This window comes from Myotis brandtii, unplaced genomic scaffold (genome assembly GCF_000412655.1).
Source record: "Myotis brandtii unplaced genomic scaffold, ASM41265v1 scaffold868, whole genome shotgun sequence".
NCBI lineage: Eukaryota > Metazoa > Chordata > Mammalia > Chiroptera > Vespertilionidae > Myotis > Myotis brandtii.
The window spans coordinates 905,727-913,932 of record NW_005371540.1 but is presented as its reverse complement, the minus strand read 5'-3'; the positions used below and the strand labels follow the sequence as shown (position 1 = coordinate 913,932).

The following is an 8,206-nucleotide window of genomic DNA, read 5'->3' as shown; positions in this document are numbered from 1 at the left end:
TTATTATAGACTAGAGGCACGATGCACAAAATTCGTACAAGGGGCTCGGCCCTTGCAGCCCCGGCTTCGTCCGGAAGGTTGTCCGGACGGTCGTTCTGCTGTTTGGTCTAATTAGCATATTAGCTCTTTATTAGATAGGATATTTTGTCTGTATTGTTGACACTATTATAGATGCCCCTATTCCCCCCGCCCTGTGTCCACCTCTGCCCAGCCCCTGCCCCTCGCCTGCCTCCCCACACTGTGGTCTGTGTCTATGGGCCATGCGTATCCCTTCACCTTCTTCCATCCAGTGCCCCCACCCCTCCCCTCTGACAATCTATATGTGAACATAAGTATTTTATGACAAACAGCTATATTGACATGTTTGCAAATCTCTTACTGTCTGGCTGGATAGAAGATGAGCAGGGATGCGATGGAGGCTGACCCCACCCCAAGCCTGGCCTCTGCTGCCGTGGGCACCCTCAGGAGGCCCCAAGGCCGGCCAGGGCCAGTGCGCATGCTCACGCCTGACCAGTGGTGCCTGCGGCCGGTCCAGGCTGGGCTCTCTGCAGCCTGAGTCCTGCCCTTGCACGACGGTCGGTGGTCACTCTGAAGACCAAACGCGGTGATAGTTGCCTGATGGCGTCAGACCCTGACAACCATCCTGCCTTCGGAGAAGGGAGGCTCAGGGAGCAGCCCGTCGGTGGCCAGGAGATGTCACTGTCGTCTCTATTGCAGAGCCAGGGCCAGGCAGAGGGGCTGAGAGGTTAGTGCTGGAGCACAGACCAGCTCCCCTGGGCCTGTGGCGGAGTCAGCATCAGCCAGGCTCTGCGGAGACCGACCAGCGGGCGATGCAGGTGGGCTGTGTGCGTGGGAGACAGACCAGCAGGCGGAGCAGGTGGGCTCCGTGCATGGGAGACAGACCAGCGGGTGCAGGTGGGCTCCGTGCGTGGGAGACAGACCAGCGGGTGCAGGTGGGCTCCATGCGTGGGAGACAGACCAGTGGGCGGAGGTGGGCTCCGTGCGTGGGAGACAGACCAGCAGGCAGAGGTGGGCTCCGTGCGTGGGAGACAGACCAGTGGGCGGAGGTGGGCTCCGTGCGTGGGAGACAGACCAGCGGGTGCAGGTGGGCTCACGGGATTCCGGAGGCACACGGGCCCCATAAGCCGCCTGCCATGTGCAGGTGGGAGACCCAGGAGAGCAGGGGTGTGAGGCCCAGAGGGGACAGGAGAAGACGGCGTCGCAGCTCAGGCTGAGTGACAGCCAGCACCCGCTCTGCTCCATGCTACGCAGATGAGGCCCCCGCCCCGGGGAGGCACCTGCTTGGCTCAGTCTGCAGATCCAAATGCTGATCTCACCCGGAAACGCCCTCCCAGACACACCCCATAAACATCAGACCAAACGTCTGGGCGCCCGCGGCCTGGCCAAGTGGACGTGCACCATTAACCATCACCTGCCGAGCAGGCCGCCGTCTCCCGAGCCAGCTCGCTGTGTGCTCAGCATGGTGCCACGGAAATGCTGCATCTGGGACGCCGGGCCCGGTTCCTCCCCACCTCTGTCCGCAGGTCAGTGGACAGAGGCCCGGCATGGCCGACCTCCTGGCTCTGCTGCCCCGCACACACCCCGGCCCCCCACTGTGCTGACTGCAGGCCCTCAGACAGACAGGCCTGGCAGGGATCCCCGCCCCCACCCGGGAACTTCATCTCCTTGGTCCAAAATGATGGTCATCTAATCGTTTTCACAACTTTCCCCGGAATCTGCTCCCAGCAGCGCTGGCTGGAGTCGGGCCGCCGTGTTTCAGTCCATCCAAATGCAAACACCGTCTTAGTTTCCAAGTTTTGCCTCCACCGATCTGAGGCGGCCGGCCACACTGTCCTGCTCACTAGGCAACAGGCTGGGAGTGACGGGACCTTGGGACCACGAGGGACTCCAGGCCCAAGGACACTGGGAGCGGAACTGGAGGACGCTTTCCAGCCCGCGGGCCTGTGGGCCCCTCCGCCCCCGTCCTGCCGGGCTCCTGAACAGGCCGGGAGCTCCGCGTCAGCAGGTGCCCATGCCCGAGATAAGCACGAAGCTTCATTGATGTAAGAGGTAAATACCGATGGAACGTACGTACCAGGTCAATATTGACCTCCAGGACAATGCACCTCACGTTGGCATAGGTGTGCCTGACCACGGCACGGGCTCCCAAAGTCTGCGCTCGGGGGCCTGGCCACGCGGGAGCCTCTGACGCTGGGAGAAGGGTGACCTGACATTTCCAGATGCGCCCGCAGGGAGTCCTGGCAGGAAGCTCTACGTCACCGAGAGGGTGCGCCGGACGCCGAGGGTCAGAGCCTGGGACTGCGTGGCCGCACAGAGCAAAGCAAGGGCCAGCGCGTTTGCTTTTTGCCGAGTTCACCTGGAGATAAGGGAAGTCCAGCCAGAACGCACAGCACACACCGGCCATCCTGGTCATGGCCTTGACCACTGGCTGTGTGTGTTCAGTGCCTGGCGTGTGCAGAGCACGGTCCCTGACCTTCAGGGCATGATGTCACAGGGCCTGGGGGTCGGGGCCAGCTCCGTGGTCACGCCCTCCAGCCTCCTCGCCACAGGCAGGCAGCCCCACTCGATGGAGCAGTGCTGCTCTTTTGCTTAGAAAGAGAAGCTGCAGAGAACCAAGACGGCGGCGGGGCAGGTAAACAGGGACTCGCCTCCCACAACCACATCAAAATTACAACTAAAACACAGAACAACACCATTTGGAACCGCCTGAAGCTGGCTGAATGGAAGGCCTACAGCTAGAGGAGTAGAGGAGAAGCACATTGAGACTGGCAGGAGGGCGGAGACGGTGAGCGGGCTGGTCCGACACCCACGTGCGGCGTTTTTTTAATCGGGAGGGAGATCTCCAAGGCCTCCTGTGAGGAGCAAGGGGCCCAGCCCCACGCCAGCCCCCCAGCCCAGGAGTCCAGGGCTGGGAAGAGAAGCCCCAGTAACTTTGGGCTGTAAACACCAGCAGGGATTGTGGCTGAGTGACACAGAGGCTGCTGGAGCCCCAGGCAGTTCTTTAAAAAAAACATATTTTTATTGATTTCAGAGAGGAAAGGAGAGGGAGAGAGATAGAAACATCCATGATGAGAGAGAATCATTGATCGGCTGCCTCCCGGCTCGATCCTCCAGCAGCCCGGGCACGTGCCCTGACAGGAAATCAGACTCGGGACCCTTCAGTCCACAGATAAGGGGGGCACGGGGGGGAGGGAGGGGGACATCTGTAATACTCTCAACAATAAAGAGTTTAAAAAGAGGAGAAGCTGCAGCAGATGTTCTGAGACTTAAAGATGATCAGGCCCTGGCCGGTGCGTCCAGTGGTTAGAGCATTGGCTCCAGCACCAAGGGGTCTAGGCTTCAATTCCTGGTCAAGGGCACATACCTGGGTTATAGGTTCTATCCTTGGTGGGAGGCAACCAGTCAACCTGTCTCTTACACTGATGTTTTCTCTCTCCCTTTCTCTCTCTCCCTCCCCCCTACCTCTCTTCCACTCTCTCTAAAAAACAATGGAAAAATATCCTTGGTGAGGACTAGCAAGAGGACGATCAGGGGAAAGGAGCCGGAACATAAGGCTGGGCTGCTCTATCGATGGACTTCCCCCCTGTGATGCAGGAAAAGGTGGACAAGACTCAGTTTTGAAGGGAGGGTCCTCCTGCCCGTCTCTCCCAGGCCGACCCCCTCCCTTCCCTCCTCAGGGACAGATGGACGCTGAGGCCTGGGGAGCCACCCTGAAGGTCACACATAGCTTCCTGCTCCGAGTCTAGTGTGTTCCTACCAGAGCCTCCGCTGAGTCAGCTGGAGGCGGTCAAAATGCCGATGCGACCCCTCAGCCTGGGCCTCAAACGCCGTCTGACTGACTCTGAGGAACTTCGGAACAAGGTGCCCAGAGCTCGCTCACAGACCGAGGACCTGGGCTCAGACAGATGTGGGGCCAACAGTGAAGGTCCCTCACCTACCTCCCTCACCCAGGGGTCGGCCCTAACTCCCCAGGCGTGAATGGGGTGGGGGCGGGGCCTGGTCCACTAGGGGGATGACATCTAACTGCTTCCATCGCAGCGTCCCCATAGCGACCTCATCGCCATGGTGACAGGAGACGGAGCTGATGGGTTCTAGTGGCAGCACAGTGGCCCTCAGAGGTCACGGGGCCACCCTGCAGTTCGCTGGGAGGCAGAGGCCAGGAGAAGCTGTCGCCTCGATGGTCGAGGATCGAGGTCAGCGGCGCGCCTCACTGCTGACAGCCGCGGGGGACTGGCGCTGCCCGAGGCCTCAGAAGCCAGCAGGGCCTGAGTCCTCAACGCCCCTCCCGACGCCGGTGGGCACCCCCTCTCACTGCTCCCGGTTGTGGGCGAAAGTGACCCGGGTTGTAGCAGAAGCCCAAGGAGGGTTTGGGGCTAGGGAATGATATCACCTGATTTGTGGTTTTTCTAAAATATCATTCAGGGAGGGGGGCGGGCACCACGGGAAGCAGGAGACAAGCGGGGGCAGGGAGCTTCCATGATGGCCAGGCCAGAGGTGTGGGGGCCAGGACAGAGGTGCCGGCGGTGGGGGTGGGACAGGGGGGCGGCTTTTACATCAGTACCAAAAGGACTTGCTCTGCATTAGATGGCATGTGGAGGGAAGAGGACGTTTATGGATGATCATAAGGATCATAGGACAAGGAAGGGTGAGCATCTCAAGTGGAAAGGTACTGCTGAGCTGATGCCCTGGCTTTAGTAGCATCCCCTCAAGTTCAAGTCTGCCCTGACCCGCATTCCTTGTTTAGAAGTGGGGCCTTTGCAGACGTAATCAGGTTAAAACGAGGTCACATTGGGCTAGGGAGGGCCCTCAATCCAGTGACTAGTGTCCTTGTGAGATGAGAGAGAGCCACCCGGGGAGCCATGTGAGGAGGGGCAGGGACTGGGGTGAGGAATCTAATGCCAAGGAGCTAACGGCAAGGATTGGAGCCCCCAGGAGCTGGCAGGGGCGGAGGATCCTCCCAGAGCCCACGGCGGGCGCATGACAGCTCGGCTGCATCTTGACCTTGGGCTTCTGGCCGGCAGCCAGGGGAGACTACAGCTCCTGCTTACGCCCAGGTTGTTCCGCCACCCTGCTCAGGAGCCGAGGAGGGGCTGCAGCTGCCTTGGCCGCGGCTGGCACTAATCCGCTAACTTCCCTGCCTGTGCTGGCTGGCAGCTCTTTACAAGATGACAGTTTCCTCTCCAGGATTTGAACCTTCGTAGTGTGCATTTTATGTTTCACTTTAATCAATCTGGAGCAGACTTAGGGGCAGAGTGGGAAGTGGTTATCCATTTTATTTTCCAAACTAGAGGCTCGGTGCACAAAATTCATGGGGGGGGGTCGTCCCTCAGCAGTCCGGGAGCCCTCGGGGCAGTTGGACATCCTTAGTGCTGCTGTGGAGTCGGGAGAGGCTCCCGTCACCACCACTGCGCTCACCAGACGTGAGCCCGGCTCAGGGCTTCTGGCTGAGCGGTGCTCCCCCTGTGGGAGCGCACTGACCACCAGGGGGTGCTCCTGCATTGAGCGTCTGCCCCCTGGTGGTCAGTGCACATCATAGTGACTGGTCGTTCCGCCATTTGGTCCATTTGCATATTAGCCCTTTATTATATAGGATGGAGACCAGTGTTTCCCATACTGTTGATTGAAATGGTCTATGGAATCTCATTGGGTGGCTGGGAACATAAGCCGAGGGCTTGCATGCATTTAATTTTTTCTAGACCAGAGTTTCCTCTTCTCTGTCTCAATCAGCGAAGTGAAGAGTGATCTCAGAACAGGTCACGCCCTCCTTTGGGGCCTGCTCCTTGCTGACACTTTCTTGCATGAGAAAGAAACAGGGTCCTGGCTGGTGTTACTCAGTAGTTAGAGCGCCAGCACAAGCACCAAAGGGTCTCAGGTTCAATTCCCATCAAGGGCACATCCCTGGGTTGTGGGTTTGATCTCCGGCCCCAGTTGGGGCACACGCGGGAGGCAATCAATCAATGTGTCTCTCTCATATCAATGTCTCTCTCTCTTCCCCCCTCCCTCTCTTCCTTCCACTCTCTCTAAACAATCAATGGAAAAGTATCCTTGGGTGAAGATGAACAGAAAAAGAAAGAAAGAATGAAAGAAGCAGGGCTGCATTTGGAAGCTGATGCTTGTCACCACGTAGATTACAGCGGCCCTGGCCCCAGAGCAGGCAATGCGGAGCGGATCTCACCAGGAGGCAGGCCCAGTAACATGGTCGCACCCTCTCCCACCCGGACCCTCCACCACTGGGGGGAGACTGTGGCGTCATGGCATCGGGCGCCAGTCAGGCGGCACTGGTTTGTGTTCCAGCTCCACCTGCTACTGTCCTGGGCGCGGTCAGAGGCCCTCTCTGCGCCTCGCTGTCTCACGTAGTGCAGTGAGAGGCGTGTGATGATAATGCTGGCGCTGACAGCTACTCGTGTGGTGGTGTTGCAAGGGCCATAGTGTGTGGGAGGAGTCAGCACAGTGCCCGGGGGGGCACCACCTTTGTCATTTCTTGTTTCGTGTTTTTAAGTTTTCTCACTTTTTCTTTGATTATAAACTAAACAGCTTTTTAAAAAGTTTTTATTGATTTTAGAGAGATAAGAAGGGAGAGGGAGAAACATCGATGAGAGAGAAACATTGGCTGCCTCCTGCAACCCCCTACTGGGGATCAAGCCCCCCCAACCCAAGCCCTGATCAGGAATCCAACCGGGACCTCTCAGTGCACGGGACAACGCCCAACCAACTGAGCCACACCAGCCAGGGCTTCACTGGCTTTTTGGTGAATTGAAAATTCCAGTGTTATTCTATTTTACAACATTTTTTCCTATTATCTTTATTGCTTTTTTTCCCTGCGTTACTTCAGTTTATCCTATTCCTCTTCCAATTTTTGAGCAAGATAGTGAATTAATTTGCTGTGTTACTGATGGAAATATTTAAATCTATGAGCATGCTTTATTTGTCTTCCACAAATTCTCTCTTGCAGTTTCATTCTTATTGTTTCCCAGAAATTCTGTAATTTCACATTGCATTTCCCTCTGACTCAGAAGTTGATTAGTAGGGAATTGTGAAATTTTCAGCTGAAGGCCTTTTTGGTTTTTATCAACCTCTACTTTTATTACACTATGATTTGAAACTACTATTTTCTACATTATTTCTCCTGTTTTAAATTAAAGTTACTCTATGGTTTATAACTTGGTCATTCTTTTTGTGAATAAAGTTAAAGTAATGGAAATGATGGGTACCTGGGCAAATAGACTCTTTTTTGATTTGTTTGTTTTTTGTTAATTCTCACCTGAGGATATTCTTTCCATTGCATTTCAGAGAGAGTGGGAGGAAGCGAGGGCGGGGGAGAGAGAAAAAGAGAGAGAGAGAAACATAGATGCGAGAGAGACACATTAACTGGTTGCCTGCCGCATACACCCTGACTGGGCGCGGGGAGCAAACCCAAAACCCAGGTACCCGGCCTTGACCGGGACTCGAAACCTGGACCCTGCAGTGCACAGGCCAGCACTGCATCCACTCAGCCTCACCGGCCAGGGCGACTCTTTTTCTTAAATGCATTAGAATATGTATGACCATTAAAAGCAAATATTACAACATTTTCCGTGGTTATTAATTATCTATATATATAAAAGGCTAATATCCTAAGTGTCCCTCCAACCATCCGACCAGTAGCTATGATGTGCACTGACCATCAGGGGGCAGACACTCAACACAGGAGCTGCCGCGACATCCGAATTGCGAGAGGGTGCAGGCCAGGCCAAGGGACCTTACTGGTGCACGAATCTGTGCACCGGGCCTCTAGTTTAACAGTAAACAGCACTAAAGACCTGGCACCAACAAAACAACACTCAGCTTCCCCCAAGTGGGACACAGGCCCTGCCACCACCCCGGAGCAACAGCCCACCAAATTGCAGCCAATGTTGCCAAGACCTCATGGCACAAAATGCAACCCACAGACCAGCCCAGCCTGGAAACGGTAGCTGTGGGCACTGGGTAATGACATCACATAGCAATACCCAGTTTCCTCTCCCTAGCGACAGGCCATCCTATATAATAAAAGCCTAATATGCAAATCGACCTAATGGTGGAATGACCAGTTGCTATGATGTGCACTGACCATCAGGGGGCAGACAGTCCATACAGGAGCTGCCCCCAGCCTGCAGGCCCCAGGCCAGCCAAGGCAGGTCCCAGCGGGGGCCCCCCGATCACCCTG

At 56.3% G+C, this 8,206-nt stretch overlaps 1 long non-coding RNA gene across 1 annotated transcript; it reads left to right on the top strand.

The window, feature by feature from the left end:
• Window positions 1-249: 249 nt before the first annotated feature.
• On the top strand, window positions 250-4,032 carry LOC102252091. Its single transcript, XR_001360351.1, has 3 exons — window positions 250-2,806; window positions 3,538-3,621; window positions 3,699-4,032. It is a non-coding gene; the product is annotated as an uncharacterized LOC102252091 (long non-coding RNA).
• The last annotated feature ends 4,174 nt before the right edge of the window (window positions 4,033-8,206 follow it).